General features: G+C 45.7%; 1 non-coding gene across 1 annotated transcript; it reads left to right on the top strand.

Moving 5' to 3' along the window:
- The first annotated feature begins 9166 nt into the window (after positions 1-9166).
- LOC142428363 (U6 spliceosomal RNA) lies at positions 9167-9271 on the top strand. Its single transcript, XR_012780281.1, has one exon. It is a non-coding gene; the product is annotated as a U6 spliceosomal RNA (small nuclear RNA).
- Positions 9272-21911: the final 12640 nt, after the last annotated feature.

Below are 21911 nucleotides of genomic sequence, written 5' to 3'. Positions count from 1 at the left end.
CTTGAGAAAGGCTTTGCAGAAAGGGGAATCGAGAGGTGCCAGCCACTGGATGAAACTACTTCTGCCAATCAAGACCTTATTTTCCTCCTTTCATCTGTGCTCGCCAAGATTTGGGGGGAAAGCCTGATATCACATCCTGCCACTCAAATTTGTTCAGGACTAATGACTTCATATATTGTCTCTTTCATGTATATTCGCTTTATCACAAGTGGAAATTCGTCTTTCATGTAACACAGACTCTTAGAACCACTTGGTACAGGAAATGAACAAATGGTTTGGCCTGCAGTGTATGTGTGCTTGTTTGTGTGCATGTGTGAGAGAATATGTGTGAGCATGCTTGCATGTGTGAGTACATAAGGACATGTATGTGTCTGTGTATTTATGTGTGTACGTATGTGTGCATAGTTAGAAGTATGTGTGATTAATGTCAGGTAGCCTAATAAACCAGGTAAGCACGGGCTTACTTGTGCTTACCTCCTAATCTGGACTAAACAATTTCACGTTTTTTCCACCACATCAAAGATTTGGCTTCTGGATATGGCTGGCATCTCACTTTCTCCCAACCCCACAGCACCGTCCTAGAGAATTTTTCCAATTTGCAGTCCCTGCCAGGGATGGAGCACCCAGCCAACAAGGTGAGCACCGTCACATGTTTTCACAGCATCTGGGGAAATGCCTATGAAATTGTTTGCTACAGAATAGTCAAAAGCCTGAGCTAACCTTGACGATGGGGTGATATACCCCATGCATACAAGTGTGTCTTCACGCAAATGCATTGTTTTCCAACCCAGTGGGCTGGAAACTTTCCTAACAATCTGTTCGGCATCAGGGATTTTTAGCTCCAGATGGATGCCCCATTTTTCTTCTTGATAACCTCTTACTAATGAAGAGCCGGGAATGGGAGTCCCGTTTACAAATGGTGAATCATTGGAAACAGATTTGTGGGTGGGGAAGGACCTTACAGCAGTGGAGCCTCACTTCTGAGGCATGTAGTCAGTTTCCTGCTCAAATGGGCCCTGGGAGCAGATCTATCAGAGGAAGACAACTCATTACACACGCACACTCCCACACCCCGGCTCCGGCTCCCAGCTTTCATAGAAAACTCAGAGGGCAAAAGGACAAGGTCGCTATTTAGAGCTCACCTCTCAAGGCCCTGCCTTCGCCTCTCTGCTCTACCTCCTTCCTTAGCAGGTAGTGGGGAGGCTGACAAATGTCCTTCTTCACTGCCTGCGGTTGATAGGGAGTGACTGCCATTTTGGTCCTCTTGGCCCACCCTTGGGATTCCTTCTTGCCCTTTAGGGAGAGAGCCCTTATAGTTTTCTGCCCCTCATTCTCAAGCTCTGTCTGAGAATGGATCTACTATCATTCAGAGGGAGGGTGTTGCCATGAACTGTTATTGAATCTGCCCGTGACTCCCTGCTCAAGAGTCCTACACTAGCCCTAAGCCCATGCATGGTGGTGGATTGGACCATCGGGGCCCGTAGGGGTTTCCATTGACTGATTTTTGGAAATAGAATGTGAGGCCCTTTTCCCTAGTATCCATCTGGCAGTGCTGCTGACACCTGTTCAGCATCCTAAGATTATGTAAGCCTCTACTGACCGGTAGGTGCCGGCTGCACCCAAGGCTCTTTGGCCAGTCATCAAACCCGAGTCGTGAGAATTCTACCATGAGCCACTATTGTCCCCATTGCACCATGACTCTGCCTGCTCTTCTGTAAGCCACAGGGCAGATGTCCAGGTCCTCTGAATGATTATGGAGGCATTTGATCTTACTACCTAAATGGAAATTCAAATCACATAAAAAAAAAACACAAGAAAACAGATGAATATGAAACTCTGGTTGTCTGCTTGCTTACCAAATGTTCTATGCCCACTTTTACTTTTTTAATGAGAGAGATGATCAAATATTAGATAGTTGTTAAAGATATGACTCTCTGGGGGTGCAAACATTTAATGCATTTGCCTGCTCACGGAAAGGTTGGATCCTCCAGTCCACCCAGAGATATCGAGGAAGAAAGACCTGGCCATCTACTTGCAAAGCATCAGTGACGGTAACCCCGTGGAGCACAAGTTTACTCTGAGGCACATGGGAGGTGTCCTTCTCCAGAACTGATGACCGTCTTGATGACGTGTCCGAAGTCTTTACTTCCAAAGCACGTTCTAGCTGTACTTCTTCCAACGTAGATGTGTTTGGCCTTCTGGATATCCGTGGTATATTTAATTCTCTTCACCATAGTTCAAGGTATCATTTGGTCTTCCTTATTCAATGTCCATTAAAATACTGTGGCTTGAGTCAGGTGAACCTTAGTCCTCAAAGTAACACCTTTGCCTTTGAACACTTTAAAGATGTCTTTTGCAGCAGATTTGCCCAATGCAATCTACTGCTTGATCTCTTGGCTGCTGTTTTCATGGGTGTGAATTGTGGCTCCAGGTAAATGAAGCCCTTGACATTTTTTTCTCTGTTTATTGCAATGCTGCTAATATAGGTCTAGTTTGTAGGACTTCTGCTTTCTTTTATCTTCATCAGTCAGTGCTTCCAGTCCTCTAAACTTCCAGCAAGCAAGCTTGTGTCATTTGCACATTGCAGGTTGTTAGCGGGTCTTCCTTCATTCCTAATGCCGTGCTCTTCTGCATATAGTCTCAGCTTCTCAGATGGCTTATTCACTCAGCATCCAGATTGGCAGTGGTGCTGGAGAAGAATAGTGAAAGAACCATGCACTGTTAAAATGGCGAACCGTTCTGTCACGGGAACAGTACAGCCAGACTGCTCCTTAGAGGGAAGAATGGCGAGGCTTCGTCTTACATACTTTGGACATTTTGTCAGGGGAGACCAGTCCCTGGAAAAGGACATCATGTTTGCTAAAGTGGAAGGGCAGCCAAAAAGAGGAATGCCCTCAAGGAAATGGGTTGAAACTGTGACTGCAACAATGGGCATGGGGCAATTGTGAGGATGGCAGGCTTTGTTTCATACTATTATGCATAGGGTCGATGTGGGTCGAAACAGACTCAATGGCACCTTACACCACCACCACCACCACTACCTCCACCCCCACAACAGCAACACAGATCAAGTATGGTGAAAGGATACAACCTGACATATGCCTTTCCTGAGTTTAAATCATGCACTATCCCGATTGTTCAAATGGCTATGTCTTGGTCTATAGTCCAGATTCAGCATGAGCACAAGTGTTCAGGAATTCAGCTAAATGCATCTGCATAGTCAATAAAACACAAGTACACATCTTTCTGATATTCTCTGCTTTCAGCCATGATCTCTCTGACATCAGCAATGATATCTTTCATTCCATGTCCTCGCCCCAATCTGTTTGACTCTTTGGCATTTCTCTGTTGATGTACTTGTATGTGATATGAATGGTATTGTTTTGTAATACCTGGTCTATAATGTATCACCTATCTTTGAAAGGGGCACACATATACATATCTTCCAGCAGGTGGGCCAGACAATTATCTTCTCAATTTCTTGGCATAAATGAGTAAGCGCCTCCAGTGCTGAGCCATCTCAATGGACAGCCCATCAATTCCTGGAGCCTGTTTTTTCACCAGTGCTTTCTGTGCAGCTTCAGCAGCCCTGGCTCTTGATTATATGTGTGATGAATGATTTCATGTTAATGGTGATGATGATTTGCTGGACGTTCTTTCAATTCAGGAATAGAGTAAGTAGTGACTCCAATAACAACTAGTTGCTGTGGAGTTTACTTCAAGCCAGGGGACTCTCATGAGTTTCACAGTAGAATGGTCCTCCAGAGGGTTTTTCATGACTGATCTCTTAGAAGTTGATCACCAGGACTATCTGCTGAAGTGCCTCTGGGGAGATTTGAACTGCCAACCATTTGACTAGTTAACTGAGTGGTTAGCCATTTGCACTACCCAGGGACTTCAAAACTAACCAGTTACTTGATAATAATTCCTATTTAGTATTTAGCTGATCTCGCTCCCCTTCAAAGACTTTTTCAAGCCCTATTTTCTGACTCATTGATTGTTAACTATGTCTCATCATTTGCATGAAGAAGCTTCAAAGGATCATTTGTATCCCCACTGGGTTTCTCTTGAATTCTCTTCAAGTAAAGCTTTTCATGCTGGGAATTTGCCAACCTGATTTCATTAATTAATCTTTAAGTGGAACCAAAGCATATTTAGAACATTTATGGGATTTCCTATGGAATATCATCACTTCTGCTTCACTGCATCTTGCTGGGCTTGGCCATCATTATTTGCATTGTTGCGTTTGGCAGTGGTCCTGGAAATACAATTTACTTTATGCTAAAAGCATGTCTAGGGAAAACCTGTGACTCCACTGTGGAGTGAAATATGGCGTACCCTCCCTGGCATTGTGTTCTCAGTTTTGGAGATACATCAAACTAGAGATGATGTATCTTTTCAAACTTTAGAACTCCAGTGTGGGAGGTAGAGTTAAGACACTGCAAACACATTTTAAAAAGCGTTTCAAAGCGAGTCCTCTTCAAAATTGTATATAAGATACAATGATATTTTCTGTGGTAAAGAGAAAGGTTGAAAACAAACAACAACAATGAAGCAAGGTGTTGCCGGCATTAGATGGGGGGGGGGTGGTGGTGGTGGTGGGGGGAGAACATTCTCACCATAGGCTTCATGAGCAAGGTATAAATTTGTATGTCTGAGGAGTAGTTTGGCTCAAAAAGTAAGTAAAGCCATATGAGGCATTTTATGATAGGCTTTTACAGTTCATTAAACATTCATTACAAAGGAAATCTCAGTGGTGATTCAGTAGTAGAATTTTCACCTTCCATGTGGGAGACCCAGGTTCAATTTACAGCCAATATACCTCAAACACAGCTACCACCTACGTGTCAGTGGAAGCTTGTGTGTTCCTAGGAAGCTTAACAGATTGCAGCGCTTCCAGATGAAGCTGGAGCTCTGGTAGCATCGTGGTTATATGTTGAGCTGTGATCCTCTAGGTCAGTGGTTTGAAGCCACTAGCAGCTCTGCTGGAGAAAGATGAGGCTTTGTACTCCTGTAAAGAGTGATAGTCTCAGAAGCACACAGAGGCAGTTCTAGCCTGTCCTACAGGGTCACTGTGAGTCAGCATCGACTCAATGGCAGTGGGTTTTTGTGTTCATGCCCAAAGTAAGATGGAGATCTATTCCTGAATGTGCCAATGAGATCCCTATGGATCACAATGGTCTGATCTTCCAATTTTGATGTGGTTGGCACAGGCTTGGGCAGTATTTCCTTCTGTGGTGTCTGGGTTGCCTTGAGTTAATACCAACTCTACAGCAGCGAACAATAAAAATCTCTCGAAGGCAATTTGGAAGTGAGGTAAACAAGCGAGTTAGCTCACTCTCTTCCAGGCTTTTCTTGTATGTCTTCAGCAGACAAAACCACCCCATGCACATCTTTCACACTTGTTCTATGAGTAGAGCAATGCACATATTTCTGAAAGAGAACTCTTTAAACATCCACGTTGGATAATATAATAACAAAAAATACAAGCAGCAAGTGACAAAACAAAAAAAATGAGATTTCATAAAAATGAAAAACTTCAGTTCATCCAAATAATTTACCAAAAACAGTAAAAAGATTTCACTTTTATTGACTGGAAAAATATCATTAGAAGCCACATATTCTACTTGAATCTAGTAACAAAATATATGTAAATCTTTGACAGCTTAACAACAAAATGACGAATAACCAAAGCACAAAGTGGTCAGCAGGCTTAAGTGGACATTCAGGACAGTGGGTGAGCATTCAAAGGACTGCCGAGGCTGCTGACCAACATTATTAGCCATCGGAGAACACTCCAGTTTAGTCCATGATCAGATATCGTATCCCCACCCCCCCCATTATAATGACTAATAGTAAAAATAAACGAAGAAATGAAATGAAACAAAACAGAAAGTAACAAATATTGGTGATGATGTAGGGGAAAATGAAACCTTCACCCTTCACTGATGCAAAGGCAAAATTGTATAGCCATTGTGAAAACAGTGTGGCACTTTCTCAAAAACCTAAAAATAAAGCCACAGATGACCCAGCCATTCCATTGCACTGGTGTATACCCACACGACGTAAAGGCAGACCACCCAAACAGAGACTTGCACACCCATGTTCAATGTAGCACTCTTCCCCATAGTCAAACGATGCAGTCAACCTAAATGACTGTCAGCGGATGGACGGGTCGACAAAGGTGACACCTACGTACAATGGAACACTACTACGCCAGAGAAGAAACAAGGTCTTAATACATGCTACCGCATGAATGGAGCTTAGAGACAGTATGCAGACAGAAATAAATGAGTTCCAAAATGTAAAAATTACATGATCTCACTTATATTAAAAAGATAAGAAAAGGTCAATGTATCGAGACCGAAGTTTATTAGTGGCTACCTAGGGGGCAGGTAGTGGAGGGGCAGTAGCTAAAGGTGATAGAAAAACCCCATGAGTGAAGGGGAGGATACCACAGCTGATTATTTAATTGCTGTCAGTAAGTTGTGCACCTGCAAAATATTGAATGGACAAAAGTTGTATAATAGGTATGTTTACGACGACAACAACAACAAAAAGAGTAGCTGCTGAGGATGCTTCTGTGCAGTCAAAAAAGCCCTACGGGATGTGTCGCCTTGGTTTGGAGGTTTGGGGTCAAGGTTGCATGGGGCATTCCAGTCAGTTGGCTTCATAAAGGGCTTAGTGCTTTTGCTCCACCTTTGACATGGTTTCTGAGTGCCTTGGGTTTTCCAAGCTTGCAAGTGGCTGCTCAGACAAGACAACTGGTTTCTGTTTGCCTGGAGCCACAGAAGAAGGAGAGTGAGGAATAAGAGAAGATGAAATCCGTGGCTCATTGTCTCCATGAACAAGTGCGTCCTTTGGCATGACGCGAGAAGAACCGGATAGTGCCTGGCTACCATTCCTAGACATTGCGATCGGTGGTTTTATAGAAAAATCCCGATCAAAAGAGGAAATGCAGACAGACTTCCAAATTCTCATGGAGTTCAAACTTTGAGGAGTCAAGGGGGCTGCAGGACACCCTTGCCAAATAAACTCTTGCATACGCCTTAAAATGTATACAAATAATATTCTCTGAAGTAAAACGTATACAAACAATATTCTTGAAGCCAGACAGCAGTTTAGCTTCACTAGTGACAAATGTTTGCCTTCAGCGTTCATGCATGCTCTTTTAAGAGTTATCTGTGTAGGACCAACATGATAAGATCAACTGGAAAGATTAGATTGGGACCTTAGGGGACAGTGAGCTTATGCTAATAGGGGAGAAGCAACAAAAGGAGGTTGAGAATTATGCTCTGCTTGAAGCGCAATAAAATAAACTCAGAAACAACCACATTCTAAAAAGAAGATGCAGATATATCGAAATTCAGCATAGATGTTAGATGTCTCTCTTGATTCCCCATTATTGATCGCTAGCCTTGATTGGCACATATAGACTGTCCAACAAGGGGCTTATCAGTAGGAATCTAAACTGACTCTCTGTTTAGGTAGTTTTGGCACCACTGTGGACAGTCATTCTCGGGAATAACGCCAGCTACAAGGAGTCAAGATGATTTTCGGAATGTATTCACTTCTAGTGGGACACGACACCTCTGAACTTCACCCACTCATGAGTATTGTGAAATTATCAACATTCTGTATGCAAGTCACCATCTTGGCTGATTTGAGGGCACCTGGTTGATAGGTCTGAAATGGCAGCTGGGCATGAGTCTTGGGTCCTGAGTGCGGGACCACATTCTGTTACACAAACACTGCTCATTTTCTATCTCTGCAAGAAGCCTGTGCATAAATCAGGAGACCAAGGGCTCCAATGAACAAAGCCATTCCAAGCCGTGTCGAGATGGTTGCTTGCTTCCTAGTCCTTCGGGCAGGCCAGGTAAACCTCCACTACGCCGTTGTTCCTTATGGGATTGTCCCTCTGTGCAAAGACAAGCATCACACACAAACCACCGCGAGGCCTACTCTATGGACACAGGCACAGCCTGGGTTCTCCCAGATGGTGGCCATTCCCTCCCACTTTACTCCACCCTTGTTTGATTCCCCCGAAGGTTGGAGTCAGCTCTTCATCCTCGCAGGCAGGCACTTCTGGGATGAACCCACGTTGCTTTGCCTTTGGCGCACCCCCCGTCTCCTATTTCGGTTCTCTCGGTTACTTTCTCTTCATCCTCAGGCAGTTTTTGTTCCTAGTTCCTTTCAACTCTTCACAGAACTCTCTGGCAAAGGCTCTGATAAACACATTTTCACCGAAGTCTAAATGACTGATAAGAGATGTGTTTCTGCTCCCAGGAGTATTTGTATTGGAGCAAAGAGAGATGCTTCTAGTGGTGGAATTTTGGATCAGTGAGCCCGGTGGGGGGAAGATCTTGGGAGTGAGGAAACTTCTTCAGGCCCCAAAGCATAAAGGGTAGGCTCCTGAAGACAGCTTCATTCCAAGGTAGCCTGAGCTGGGAGGCCCAGGCTGCTGGGCGTGGGAGAGAACGGTCCCGGGGCTGGGACGCTGGCCTTGCTCCATGTTCAAAGTTTGAATTCCTGGGGCCCTGTCTGAAAATCCCGAGCAAGAGTCTAGCTTATCCCCAAGGAATGTGTGGAAACACTACGAATATCACATTTGTGGTGGAGGTTTCGTTATTTTGTGGTTCTCTTCAGCTGATTGGGTAGACAGTGCGAAGGCTCCCTGCGCTTGCCTTTTGGTCACCGTGGGGACACATCCAGGGTTCTCACGTGTAGGTCAGTCAGTCCCTGCTGACAAGAACCTTTATTTTCATCATTTCCCAACTTGTCTAAATCAGCAGTGTTTTTGATGTTCAAATGCCGATCTCTGGGTAAATGAGAACATTACTAGAGTGTAGTGAAATTCCTGCTGGCTTGGAGCACGCATTCATGAGCACATCCCTGCGAGATGAGGTCACCACAGTGGACGTCAAGGCGGGGGCACCGGCCCATAGATTTCTTCTCTTCCCCGGTGTGCAAGCCAACCCACGTGCGCCTGCGCATAAGACGGGGTGGATCTGAAACCATTCCACCGCCATTGTTCCAAGAACCAAGCTCCATAGCACTCGAAGCAAAGAGTATCGATCGACCAGTTTTCCTGAAAAACAGGGAACATTTGTAGAGACGGGTTTTGGGTTCTGTGTTTAGTCTAGGGAATTGAAAAAAAATCATGATGCTGCTCGCTTTGGCAGCACCTATCCTAAAATCAGAACGATACGGAGATTAGCATGGAACTCTATGCAAGGATGACATGCAAATTAGTGCAGCGTGCCACATTAAAAACAATGACTATAAATTTTATCTTCTATCATGCTTGCATGCAGGTGGGGTCCATTGATGGCTTAGTGGTAGAATCCTCACATTCTGTTTGAGTCTCAACCAAAGTACCTTATGCCCACGAACACCCCTTTCCCCCACGGCACCCCGCCCCTCCCCCTCATCTGTCAGAGGAGACTTGTATGTTGTTAAAATGCTGAGGAGCTTCCAGTTCTCCATGACCAGGACACTGATTGTAGTATAACATTTAGGAAGCTTAGCAACACTGCGCTAAGTCAAAGAAGCCAATTGCAAAAGACTTTCTATTGCATGATTCTGGTTGTAGACACGTCCAAAATAAGTAAAACTATAGTCAGAAAGCAGGCACAGCAAAAAAAAAAAAGTGTTGTTCTGTGGATATGAAAGTAGAGGTAAAATGTGTGTGTGTGTGTGTGTGTGTGTGTGTGTGATTGTCTCAATCTGGATTCTCCAAAGGAGCAAATCCAGTGAAAAGAACATGTAAGTGTTTGCAGAGAGATTTACTTTGAGAAAGTGGCTCACACAGTTGTAGGGGTTGGAAAATTCCCAATCCGTGGGTCCAGCAGCAAGTTGAAGAACTCCACTGGCTCATGGGGTGTAGGAGCTGGCAAATTTAAAATCTGACCCTCTTCTGGCAAACTGTAGATGGGTGCAGGTTTGTATCCAAGAACCAGGGGTCAGGTTATGCCCAAGAGGAGTGCAGGATCGAGAGAGAGTAAGCGAACTTGGCTAGAATATTCATTTATGTACTGAAGACAGGCGCGCTTCCAGGGAACCTCCCCTACAAATGATTGGCTGATCACATCATCTCACATGGCATAAGAAAAAGTGATCATGTGTTATATTATATATTATATTTGGCTATGCAAAGGCAAGTCAACCAACTGTGCTGCTAATAACAAATTATGGATAACATAGAAAATCATGGGTATTCCAGAACATTTAATTATGCTCACATTGAAACTGTACAAGGGGATACTCATAGTTTAAGATCAGGAAAGGTGTGAGTCTGGATTGTATCTTTCTACCATCCTTAGTCAATCAGTATGTGGAACATATAATGTGAGAATTGGACGGTATAAAAAAGAACATGGCATCAGGATTGCAGGAAGAGTCATTAATATGCAGATAAGGTGACTTGGGGGTATCATTAATGGTTACAAGTTGGGCAGCGATCAAAGCGTCAGCAGTTCAAAACCACCAGCTGCTGCAAGGAAGGAATTTGGGGCTTTCTACTACTGTGAAGATTTGCAGTTTCTGAAATTCACAGGGCTGTTCTACTCTGTCCCTCAGGGTCACTATGAGTGGACATCAACTTGGTGGCAGTGAATTTTGGGCTTGTATATGCAGATGACAGAGCCTTGTTTGCTTAAAGGCAAGAGGATTATCGGTGAAGATCAAAGACTGCAGTCTTCACTACATCTCAATGCAAAAAAAAAACATCCTCATAATTGGACCAATAAACAACATCATGATAAACAGAAAAGACTGGCCTTTTCTGATATTTCATTTTACTTAGATCCAGAATCAATGTCATGGAAGCAGCAACCATGAAATTAAATGGCACATTACCTTTAGTAAATTAAGTATACAAGACCTCTTTATGGTGTTAAAGAGCAAAGAGGTCACTTTGAGGACTGAGGTGTGCTTGGTCCAAGTCATGGTCTTTTCAATCATCTCATATGCATGTGAAAGCTGGACAATGAAGAAGGGAGATTGAGAAGGCTCAATGCATGTGGATTACAGTGTTGGCAAAGAAGATTGAAATTGCCATGGACTGCCAGAGAACCCACACGTCTTTCTTGGAAGAAGCAAGAGAGGCCAGGATGACAAAATGTCTTCTCGTGTCCTTTGGATTGTCCTCAAGAGCATCCAGTCCCTGGAGAAGGACATCACACTTTGCCAAGTCGAGGGACAGTGAAAAAGAGGAAGATCCTCTCTGAGATGGATTGCCTCAATAGCTGCTACAACAGACTTAAACATAGCAACAATTGTGAGGATGGAGCAAGATGGGGTAGTGTTTCATTCTGCTGGACATAGGGTCACTCTGAGTTGGACCTAATTTGATGCCACCTACCAATAACAGGAGCCTTATGTTATGGAGAAGCACCCAGTGCAGCGTCTTCCAAACCACCGAGTTCAAGTTGACTCATGGCCTCCTTCCTGACAGCCTAGCTAAGTTCACACATGGCATTAACTATGACAGTCGTTTCCATTGGGAATTAAAATGGAAATGAAGGCAAGTGGGGAAGAAATAAAACTTAAAGCCAAGAAGCTTGAGGTGGACCCACTCTAAGGTACCCCCAGTGATGAACTCATATAATTCCCTCCTCTTGAATGTGGAATGACTTTCTTCCAACCAGTAAGCTGAACTCGCTGCCTCTGAGTCCATTCTGATTCATATTGACCCTACAGAACAGGGTAGAATTGCCCCGTGGGTTTCCAAGAATAACTTTAAAAAAATTGGAAATATTGTTAAAAGATCAGTTTTAATTCTTAAAAAATAATTTTATGGGAGGCTCTTACAACTTTAAAAAAAGCCACACATCCATTGTGTCAAGCACATTTGTAAGTATGTTGCCATCATTCTCGTCAAAACATTTTCTTTCTACTTGAGCCATTGGTATTGCCTCCTCATTTTTTCCTCCTTCCCCCACCATCCCAACTTCATGAACCCTTGATAAATTATAGATTATTATTATTTTCATATCTTACATCATGCACTGTCTCCCTTCACCCATGTTTCTATTATTTAGTCACCCTGGGTGGGTGGGGACATACATCCATTTATCATTGTGGTTGGTTCTCCCTTTCTCCCCACACCTTCCCCCTACCCTTGTAGTATCACTATTTCCATTATTTTTCCTGAAGGGTTTATCTGTCCTGGATTCTGTGTGTTGAGAGCTCTTATCTGTACTGGTGTATACATGCTGTGATCTAGTTAGATTTGTAAGGTAGAACCAGGGTCATGATAGTGGGGGACAGGAAGCAATAAAGAATTAGAGGAATGTTGTATATTTTATAGGTGCTATACTGCACCTTGGCTGGCTCCTGCATTCCTTGTGACCCTACTGTGAGGGGATATCCAATTGTCTACAGATGGGCTTTGGGTCTCCACTCCGCCACCCCCTCCTCATTTGCATCGATATGATTATTTGTTTTGGGTTTTCTGATGTCTGATACCTGATCCTGTCAACAACTCATGATCACACAGGCCGGTGTCCTTCCAGGTGGGCTTGGTTGCTTCTGAGCTAGATGGCCACTTGTTTATCTTCAAATCTTTAAAATCCCAGATGCTATATATTTTGATAGCCAGAGACCATCAGCTTCTTTCCCACCACATTTGCTTATGTATCTGCTTTGTCTTCAGCGATCGAATCAGGAAGGTGAGCATCATGGAATGCCAGGTTATTAGAACCAAGTGTTTTCATTGAGGGAGTACTTGAGTAAAGGCCCAATGAAGACTAACTCTTTATGGGAGTAGAAATCCTTGTTTTACTCCATGGAGTGACTGCTGGTTTCAAAATACAAACCCTGTGGCTAGCAGTCCAATGCCTAACCACTATGCCACTAGGGCTCCCTCTCCTAACCAATAGTCCATAGTAAATGTGGTGGGATATAGTCCCCATGCGTATGCTTCATTATTTAAAACTCACTCATAGTAGGTTGGAGATTTTCCTTCTGGCCTTGAAGAATCAGGGTGCTATTATGAGAGGGCCGTGTGGTAGGGAACTCCAAACAACCTTTAGAACTCAAGGGTGGGCTCCAGTTGACAACCATTTAGAACTCAGGACCTTCAACCCCACAACTACGAAGAACTAAGTTCTGCTAACAATCCCATGAGCTTGGAAATGGACTCCAAGCTCCAGAAGGAATGTAACTCAACCGGCATCTTGACTGTAGCCAGACAGATCCTGAGCAGAGGACCCATACAAGCCATGCCTGGAGCCTGACTGCAGAATCTGCAAGATCATAAGGGGATGTGGTCTTAAGCTACTAAATTAGCTGTCATTTGTAAGGCAACAATAGAACACAGAGATGTTGTAGGAAGAAAAAGGAAGTTTTCAGGATGCCGTCAGTTGGAGAACTCCTGGCAGAGGTCGCTCAGAAAGATGACAAACCTGAGTGAGGACGGGGACTTGGCTGTCAACATTTGCAGGAAGGCAGGTGAGGCCAGCAAAGACCAAATGAATCACAGCAGGCAGGCTCTTCTCCTTTCAGATCCAAGCCTGAAGCTCATGAAGCTCATGAAGTTCATCATCCAAGCTGATGAACTGGGAGAGGCTTCATCCACGGGGGAAAGATGAAAATATAGACTGTAATTATAATAGTGGTAACAGTGATAATATTAATAAAATGATAGATTGAAAATGACTATATGCCAGGCACTGAGCTATGTCTTATATTTGCAACATTTAATTATAAAGAGACAATATACAATAGGTTCTGGCTCTGGATTCTGGCTGTGAAGCTTCCAGATGTTGGCTCCATCAACTCCTCAGCTTTGTGACCTTCACCAAGCCACTTCACACCCTCCTCTCAACTTGGTAGTTGGCTCTAGCTCCTGCTGACCGCATGGGCAACAGAAGGCGACATTGCCTTCTCCTGCATCATCTGGATGGTCCTTGGGGCGGCCACAGTGAAGCAGAGTCCATCTCCACCGCCACTGTGCATTTTCAGTGCTTTCCAACGCTGGGGGCTCACTTTCCAGCACTTTATTGGACAATATACTGTTGTGATCCACAGTGTTTCATTGACTAATTTTCAGAAGTCAATTGTGAGATCTTTCTTCCTACCCTGTCTTTCTCAGAGCTCCCTGGATGTCATGGGGACCCTGCTGGTGTTTGAAATGTCGGTAGCACCGTTTCCAGAATCATAGCAATGCGCAAAGCACCACAGTATGACAGACGGATAGACTGATGGCGACCTCTCCACTTACCCATCTGTAAAATGGGGCTGTAGTCTGTATGTCATACTTGATGGAATTGATTAGGACTAGCTAAACGAATCCGAGTTCGGCTCCCAGAAGAGTGCTTCTCAATCGTCTGGCTAATGCTTCATTATTATTGTTGCTGCTACTGTTTATGATTATTTCACATGGTCATTAAGAGTGCCCTGGGCCACCTATTCATTGTTATTCCCTTATCTTCAGTTCCTCATCTGGGATACGGGGATAGACTAGATAGATGAGATAGAACGACCCTTCGTGGTAGGCTGCTTGTGAAGATTGATGCCCAGAAAGCACCTAATCCCAGCACTTGGCACAAGCTAAGGCTCACTCAGTGTTAGCTGCTGTTACTTACCATGACACGTTGCTAGTGTTGGGCTCTTTGTTATTTCTGTTTCCCACAGGCAAGCGTTAGGCTTGAAGAAGACACCTTGCCGAAAGCCATACAGCCGTCGTCAGATCTGCCTGATACCAAACGGACAAACTATGTCAGGAAAGCCTGTCTTGCCTGGGTTTGGGAAGACAACAAGACTTTAAAGAGGTTCAAGGAGAGAATGTGCTTGGAGATGAAGAATGCTGTTAGGAGGTGAACTGTGTACTCCAGGAAGAAATATTGAGGTCCTCACCCTTGTACTGGACATCTGACCTTTTGGGGAAATAGAGTGCAGGCAGATGTAATCAACTAAGAAGACCAGGTTGAAGGAGGGTGAGCCCTAACCTACCGTGACTGGGTGGCTTTCTAAGAAGGGAGTTGACACACTGAGACAGCAAGATACAGAGGACATATGACTGCATGACAGGCTGAAGGGAGGCAGAGACAAGGGCTACAGTGTCTCAAGTCAGGGAACACCAAGGACTGCCAGAAACCACTAGACTAGAAAGGAGCAAGGGGGCATGTGCCCCCTCGAGCTGCCAGCAAGAGCAAGGTCCTGCCAACACCGTGATTTGGACTTCTAGCCCTCAGCCGGAGAGAGTGAGCATGCACTTAGGTTATTTTCAGCCGCTCAGTTGGTGGTACTTCGTTAGTCTGGGCTTAGAAGACCCACATAGAGAGTAAGCCCATGTGGGCGATGACAGGGAGGGTAAGAAAATACAGGCTAAACAAAATTTCCAGGAAACACGCCCACGGCACTAAGATACATTTAATTCCATGTATACATTTTACAAGTAATTATAAATTTTAAAACAAAACAGTGACCCCGGTTGGAAGTTCTGGCTTGAGGCTGGAATGTAGGGACAACCCCGAGGGCGCAGCCATGTCTGTTTTCTGTGGGGCTCTGACCCAGACAGACATGATTACAAAATCCCACCGTCTGGCTGGAGGTGGGTGGGAGGCAAGAACCCAATGGGCTCTCTTTCTCCGGCTACAAGAGGCCAGACAACAAGCAGGGGGCTTAAGCTGGCCAAGGCTGCACACTCGACCGCACTTCCTTGCTGCCAAGCAAGACATGTGGGGCCGCCCCCAAAGCTGGAGGGTGGATTCGAATTTGTTTGTGTAACAAAATGAGCATACTCAGGCTGACTGAGTCTTGAGGCTAACCCGAGTGTTTTTGTGGTCTGTGGGAGCCGTGATTGGCAAACTGGGTAGCCATGGTGTTGGTGATGCTTAGGAGATGGTGGTGTCTGACTTAGTGTCTGACTTAGTCCATGGAGGATCCTGAGTCTGGACTTTGAATCTACCTCGCTTGGGTTGAAGTTCTAGGCCTGCCACTTTAGGCTCTGTGCAACGTTGGGCAAGTTATCGAACCTGTCTGGGCTACTTTATTTGTAATGTGAGAGTTAAGAGTACTTACACCATAGCATTGTTGTAAGGGTGATGTATTGATCTAGGCAAATAGATAAATGCCGACACACATACAACACACTATCTAAGACAAAATAAAACTCACTGCCAGCAAGTCGATGCTGACTCACAGTGACCCTTCAGGACAAGGTAGAAGTGTCCCTGCGAACTGTCACTTTATGGTGGTAGAATGCTTCATCTTTCTCCTCTGGGCAGCTGGGGGTTGGAACTGCACATGTTGTAGTTTGCAGCCCAACGCATGACCACCACACCACCAGGTCTCCTAATATGTCCACATCTACACATTTAAGTCCTCTATGACTGTGTGTGTGGTTTGAAAATCCATAAAGCACATAGCATGGGAAGTACTTGCTATGATCGAGGGCCTCCTTGGTGGCACCGTGATAAATGATTTTGAAGACTTTTTAATGAATTTTTGCTACAGGCATGAGGGGCATTCATTCCTTCTTTGATATTGTCTGTGAGACGCAGGTTTCACAGGCCGGTCGAGTAACATGCTTGATGAGAGCATTGGTGCAGTTTACCGATGAGGAAACCGAGGCAGAGAGGTTTAGTGAGATGTGTCCCAGGTCACCCACTGGTGGAGCCAGGATTGAGACCCAGGCACGGAGTTGAAGCAAAGGAAAAGTTCCCTGTAAATATCACATTGCTCATGTTTCTCTAAGATAGCCTAAGGTCCTACACCAGGACACTGCCTGCTACCTATAGCTGCAGGATGTTTAGCCCAATATGATGTATGGCCACCCTGGTAGAAACTGGAGCATTATAGATTACATTGCAAGCATGGGCCACCAGAGAGATGGGTGTCTGGTAAGGCAGGTAGGCCCACTGGGTAGAAGGGAGGGTTCATCTAAATACAAAGTTCCCACTCTTTTCTTCAAGAGTTGACACTCAGCATCCAGGAAAGTGTTAAAAAAATTAATGTATGACGATCACGATCCTTTGTAACCAGGGCAGTTGTTTTCCTACCCCACAGCAACCCCTTGTCCCGAAATAAGATTTCAAATCCCCCCAAAAGACATTTACACCATATTAGGTGTGGACGGACCAAAGACAAACAGCCCAGCGCCCCGCAAGCAAGGGAAGGATGTCCAGTGGGCTGGGGGAGGGAGGCGGGCCGTGTGCACGGGGCACATGGTCTAGAAGAAAGAGGGAGGGGAAGTACCTCTGCCGGTGGGCATTGCTGAAAGCTTTGTGGAGGAAGGGAGTGGGGCTCTATGGATGAGTGGGGGCTCCTTAGGCAAGTGGAGGGGAAGGGCTTTCTAGGGAGGAGAAGCGCCATCTGGATGTCAGGTTGTTGGCTTATGGTGGCCCTGTGCTGCTAAAGCTCCTAGCAGCTACGCCACTGATATTTCAAAGGCCCATAGGGTCTCGTGGCGCTTAAGGCATTTGCCTTTTGAAAGGCCTGGCAATCTACTACAGAAAACTAGCCAATGAAGACCCGGTGGGTCACGACAGATCATTGTCCAATATACTCCTGGAAGTTGACCTCCTTTACAAGGCAACCGAGTTGCACAGGGCCTCAGCAATGAACTTGAGCACGCCGATGATCATGAAGACGGCACGGGACACAGGGTCATGCTGAGTCAGAGCCAAGCCCATGGCAGCAAAGAACACCAAGCAGGAGAAACGGTCTTTGCACAACCAGATACCAATGAGGCTGCGGACTGTGGAAGGGCAGGGCGCGGGTCTGGTTGGAGTAACCATCAGGAAGGGAAAGAGAGGAGCGGGGAGGTGGAATATGGACTGGAGCAGACTCCAGACTGCAGTCAGATTGGGAAGGACTTGGCATTCATGGAAGGAGTTTGGAAAACTGGCACCACCATGGGGCAGAGAGACATGGCCGTTGCCACGTTTGGCCCTTTTGAGTGAAGCCGGCCCTGGAAGGAGGAAGAACAAGCAGCAAGGAGACGGTCGCAACAGTTCAGGCAAGCGATGGTGAAAGACTGAATTAAGGAAGTAGCTGTGGGGATTGAGGAGAGTGGAAGAATTGGAGAGAGGGTTTAGCTGTTAAGCAACAGGGGTTGCTCTCAGATGGGGCGGGAAGGTTGAGAGAGAGGAAGATATTCAGGGTGGAGCTGAGATGTCTACTTTGGACAACCAGATAAGTAGGACGTGCCTATGAACTATTGGCAGAATGAGAATCAAGTTGGGTGTGAGACGGATGGGGAGCTCTGCATAGGGTGTGTCCCATTAACTTTTATGTCACAGGGTAGATGACACTAATTATGACCTTTATGAAATGTGCCAAGTTCTAACGCAAGGAGCCAGCAGAGAGATGGAAAACTGGTGCCAGAGCTCCAGCGAGAATTGAGGGGTGGGGACCCAGACTTGGGACTAAGTGGCACTCGGATGTAGATCAAAGCTGCCCGGGTTGGCCAGGGGCAGCCTGTGAAGATAGAGGTAGTGGACTATGGGTATGCTCCGGGGGAACCCCCAAAGCAGGATGGGAAGGAGCTAGGGGAAAGGACTGAGCTGATGATGGAAGTGGGCGTGAGAATCACAGAAAACTGAAATCGAGAGAGGAGGGCTGTGCTAGAAGGGAGGGGTGTCAGTGCTGGATTCTCTCAAGACGTCTTGACGAGAGGATTGTTGTAGCTCCCTGTCATGGAGTCAGTCCTGACTGCTGGTGACCCCAGGCACTAGGGAGCGAAATACTGCCTGGTTCTATGCCGTCCGTGGGAGGCATTGTGGAGAGGGCCGTTCTCCTTACCAGGATTTTCATTGGATGGCATAAGGAAATAGAGGGCCAGAGGCCCCTTCCCACTTTGTTTGTCTGGAGGCTCCACGGACCCCCCAGGTCATCATTTGAGCAAGGCTTCTCTGACAGATGAGTGGGTGGCTGCACACGAGGCTTCCCTGAGTGAGATTCACAGCCAGTCTCCCCATGGAAGGTGGCGGTCCTACCAGTAATCCACTTGTGCCTTCCTGTAAAGAGAATGCAGGTGGGTTGGTTTTCTCATGAGGAACCCGTGGTGCATGAAGCCAAGCACCTAGAATCCGAAGTCTCACTGCATGATCTGCAGGAGAGTTGTTTTCAGCTCAAACGAGGCCATGAATGTAGGGGTGCTCATGCTATTGTCTAAGCCTGGGCCCCAGTGGCGGGCGTCCAGTGTGACTACACTCACACCACGGGAAAAGATGGACAGCATCCTATCACCCAACCCTGGCAGCCGCACAAAGGTTCTTGTTGTGTTGAAGCTGTTCCTGGCATCGATGCTGACGGCTTATCTAATTGTTTGGAATAGAGGAATGTGAAGAGCTATACAGACGTGTTTGGGAAAAATGGAATGTCTTGAAGGTGGATGTAAGCAAGGCAGGTGAGAGGGAAAGTGTGAGGGCTGGCATGAGTATCCTAACTGGAATGATTCCGTTAGGAAGTGAGACAGGGCAGGCCTTAAAAGTTCATGACTAAGTACTTGGATTTGACCAGAAAGGCCAGTGGGAGCCCCAATAGAGCAGCAGCATGAGGCTATCAAACTAGCATGGTCTATCTAGAAATGGGGGTCAAGGCCAACATTTCCGAAACAGTCTTTACGTGTGGTTCAACACAGTCTGAAACGAGTGCGGCCGTATTCATTTTACTCCCAAGAAAACGCCCCAAAGCCTTTTGGCGTTGGAGCATGACACCACACTCAACTGCACATGCAAATACAGGAATTGTGCCTGAAACATTTGAGGTCAGCTGGAGGCCAGCTGGAGACTTGGCCTGGCTGCTTCCAGATTATGAAATAGCAGATTACATACAACTCACTGTCTTCCGCCAAGACTTCGTGCACACATTTGCCAGGGTCTCATTTTACAATTTCCATTCTTTTAAAGAGAAACCCCATACATGGGTGATTCTGGCCAGTTAAGGGTTTAACCCAAAGTGCAGATTGCCCAGGCATCCAGCCTGTCCCTCCTTGTCATCCGGCTCCTTGTGCCCATGTGCCTTTGTAACCGTATTGTCTCCGCCACGCTGGCTCAGGCCCCACCGCGGATAAATCACCCCAAAGGTGAAGGCTGCGTGCAGACAAGGGGGGGGAAGGGGGTGGGGATTCTCCTAGGAGAAGAGAATAGAGTGGAGTCCTGAATATAGTATGGCACAATCATCTTAAATATTCCAGACAGGAAAAGTTTTTTGTCAAAGCCTTTGACAGTTTAAACTTTAAAGCTTCAGCAAAACTTTTAAACTTTTAAACTTTGAACCTGTTTGAACCTCTCTTGATTTATGAATTATTAAATGTACCACTGAAAATCACTGACTCTTTTTAACGAGGAAAGCTTTCTGCTTAAAAGCAACTGAGAAGAGGTTGTCTGTGGGGAACGGACAGTGGGGAGACGGCAGTGGGGATTTATCAGCATGGAGTTCCTCTTGGTTGTGTGAAAACCAAATCCAAATAAAAGGCCCACACCAAGACATACAATGTGAAGCAGGAGAGAGATTTTAAAAACTAACAACAACAAGCAGGCAAACAACCCCCCTCCCCCAGCCCCTGTAAACTGTCTGAAATGAGGAGTGGTTATGCATTGGGCTGCAATCTCATGGTCGGCAGTTTGAAACCATCAACAGCGTCACAGGAGAAAGACTGAGCTTTCTACTCCCAGAAGCAGTTACAGTCTCAGAAACTCACAAGGGGCTCGCTCTGAGTCACCATTGACTCAATGGCAGTGAGTTTGCTTTTGGGTGAGTTTAAATTGAAGTAGGCCCCGAGTACTGCCAATGATGAACACATTTAGCTGCTAACCAAAAAGTAGACAGCTTGAGGCCTTCCAGAGGTGTCTCTGAAGAAAACCTAATGATGATCTGTTGTTGTTGTCATAGCAACCCTCTCTACAGCAGAGGGAAACATTGCCCGGTCCTATGCCATCCTCACAATTGTTCTTATATTTGAGCCCATCGATGCGGCCACGTGTCAATCCATCTTGTTGAGGATCTTCCCACTTTTCACTGCCCTGCTACTTTACCAAGCGCAGGGTCCTTCTCCAGGGACTGGTCTCTTCTGACTTGTCCAAAGTCGGTGGGATGAAGTCTCACCATCCTTGCCTCTAAGGAGCATTCCGGGTGTACCTTTTCCAAGACAGATGTGTTTATTCCTTTGGCAGCCCAGGGTACTTTCAAGATTCTTGGCCGGCACCATAATTCAAGCACATCGATTCTTCTTTGGTCTTCCTTAGTCAATGTCCAACTTTCACGTGCATATGAGGGGATTGAAAGTACCATGGCTCACCTCAAATCAACCTTTGAAAACTTCATGGAGCAAAATTCTACTGGGACAGACATCACACATGAGGCCATTATGAATCAACTGGATAGCAAATGGTTACTGATGGAGCATGTTCAAATAAGACTGTATGTATATATATTTACACACACACACACACACACACACACACACTGCCAGAAGAACAACCACATCTATCTTGGAAGAAGTGCAATCTAAATGCTTTTTGGAAGTGAGGATGGTGAGATTTTGTCTCATGTACTTGGGAAATGTCATCAGGAGAGACTGGTGCCTGGAGAAGGAAGGACATCATGCTCAGTAGAAGAGGATCAGTTGGCAAAAAGAAAGAAAGATAAAAGGAGAAGACTCTCAGTGAGTTCATGTGGTAGTTACATAATATTGTGTTAATTTGAGGACTAAGAGTGTAGCGGTGGAGTCTAGGCTGTTAATTAGGATATGGCCAATGAGATGTTGTGTGGGCCTGGCCTTCCCCTGAGAATTCTAGGAATTGATGAATTTTCCTCCTTGGAGGTGGGAGACTCTCTGCTCACACCCTGGGAGACATAGCAGCGGACTAGACACATGGATCCACCCTGATGCAGCCCTGGGTGCTGGAGAAGCGATATAGAGACCCCTGCCAGTGCTGAGATGTTTCCAATGCCACTGG

Source organism: Tenrec ecaudatus, chromosome 15 (assembly GCF_050624435.1).
Source record: "Tenrec ecaudatus isolate mTenEca1 chromosome 15, mTenEca1.hap1, whole genome shotgun sequence".
In the NCBI taxonomy this organism is placed as follows: Eukaryota; Metazoa; Chordata; class Mammalia; order Afrosoricida; family Tenrecidae; genus Tenrec; species Tenrec ecaudatus.
The sequence above is the reverse complement of the archived record's forward strand: the minus strand, read 5'-3'. Positions and strand labels throughout refer to the sequence as shown.